This window comes from Penaeus vannamei, chromosome 12 (assembly GCF_042767895.1).
Source record: "Penaeus vannamei isolate JL-2024 chromosome 12, ASM4276789v1, whole genome shotgun sequence".
Classification (NCBI taxonomy): domain Eukaryota; kingdom Metazoa; phylum Arthropoda; class Malacostraca; order Decapoda; family Penaeidae; genus Penaeus; species Penaeus vannamei.
This window is the reverse complement of record NC_091560.1, coordinates 42,858,052-42,860,551: the sequence shown is the minus strand read 5'-3', so window position 1 is coordinate 42,860,551 and position 2,500 is coordinate 42,858,052.

Below are 2,500 nucleotides of genomic sequence, written 5' to 3'. Positions count from 1 at the left end.
GTATGGATCGTATATCAGTGTGTGTTTGTATACGTACTCATGTCTTTGTATGTATGTATAGAATATATGTATATATATATATATATATATATATATATATATATATATATATATATATATATATATATATATATATATAACATTTATGCATATACATCCATGAGTTCATATATTACTGTGTGTCTACATGCGTATGTATGGATGTTTATGTACAATATATTCATACTGCATATATGCTGTATGTAAGCACGCATTATGGGTGACAGTGAATCCCTGTCCTTTCTATACAATGAACAGTATCAAAGAAGTTTATAGTGTACACTTGCCTTTACCGTTCTATCTGCCAGTACAATAATGTAATTAAACAGATCAAAGAGAATTTGTGTTATTTTTTTTTTTTTTTTTTTTTTTTTTGTCAGCCTTGCATCGATTTAGAACTTTTCTTCTTCAATAGTTGATTTAATACATTCCTTTGATGTGTTGAATTATATTTATCTTGTGAATACTGGAGGATCTAGAATCTTTTGTAACTGCTGTATTTACGACCATTTCTCAGGAAGTATGTGTATAGATTGGTACTTCCGGAATTTATGTATAGTTATATACCTGCGTGTATTTTATGGTATACATTGTCCGTGTGTGTGTGTGTGTGTGTGTGCGTGTGTGTGTGTGTGTGTGTGTGTGTGTGTGTGTGTGTGTGTGTGTGTATGTGCGTGTGCGTGTGTATGTGTGCGTGTGTGTGTGTGTGTGTGCGTGTGTGTGTGTGTGTGTGTGTGTGTGTGTGTGTGTGTGTGTGTGTGTATGTGCGTGTGCGTGTGTATGTGTGACTGTAGTTTGATAATATACTGGAGACTATAATCATAGACGAATTCAAAATATAAGTATTTACTCGTATATCGATAGAATTAAAAGCCATTTGATAGTCATTTAGATTTTGAAAGGATCACAAAATTTTAAAACAACGACAAAACAAAATTACGGCAAAAAGACTTTAAAAAAATACATTTAAAACCAAAAACAATTATACCTCGACTGATAAATACCTCATAAAGAAAATAAATGATAATTAAATAGAAAATAATCCACATATATAAGTACAAAGAATATAGTAAAAAAAATCAAAAGTTTAACTCTATTTTTCAACTTAACACCTAAAATATATATATATATGTGTCTGAAAGGGTTCGTATATGTGTACATGTGTGGGTATAAATCAGTACATTCATGTTTGTTTTTTTCTCTTCTCTTTCTGTAACTGTATTGTTGTAGAAAATACAATGGGATTTCAATATATAGTATGTTGCATATCATTAATTTGCCAAACATCAATCAGTCAACGAATGTGAAAAAATGATCTTTATTTTTGTGAATGTTGTGGTTCTTGTCATATTTTTCACATTGTATTTATCATCACTGAAGAATGCTTGTATATATTAGGATTATTTTTGAATAAGTGTTGTATATATGGTTACAGATTTTATTTAATCGGAATTGCAGATGAAGTATTTGTGTATATAGTTATAATTACACGTATATATATATATATATATATATATATATATATATATATATATATATATATATATATATATATATATATATATATATATATGTATATATATATATATATATGCATATGTGTATTTATACATATATATATATACATACATGTATTTATACATATATATGTATATATTTATGTATATATATATATATATATATATATATATATATATATATATATATATATATATATATATATATATATGAATGTCGATTTGTTTTATATGAATATAACAAAAATCAATATGAAGTAGACTATAAGTGACCATTTTTTCTTTTTTTTTAAGATTTGTACTTTTTTTTAGATTTTTTTTCATGTTAAAAATGCTCAAAAGCCCAAAGACTTGTTATCAATTAACGGTCCCTTGGAGCAACATGTTTAAAGCATGTTTTGTTTACGTCGGTTTGTTTACGTCTTCTCTTTCTTTATTCAGTCTCAAACGTGTAACAGATGTTTGAAAAGAAAGGAAATCAAGTGTTATTTTAGCCTTTGTTTGTGATTCTTTGTCATAGATTCTTAGATATTTAGGGGATCAAGTGAGAAAATGTGTAACAGTTCTTATCTCTTGACGGATTCATGTTTAGCTACACATTCACATAAACGCACAAACACATACACACACACACACACACACACACACACACACACACACACATATGCGCACAAACATACATATACATATAAATATACACGCACACTCACACACGCACACACCCGCTGATAAAAAAAGAGAAAGTGATAAATAAAAACATCAATAGATAAATAGATGGATAAGTTTTGCATTTCCATATATCATCAATTTAACTTTTTGGATTTGTTGACATAACTCGATATCTAAGAATTTCACAAATAATCAAAAATTAAGAAAATGTTGCACAAATTATTATTACTCATGATATCATATCCGAATTGCTAGTAAAATCTACCCCATTATTT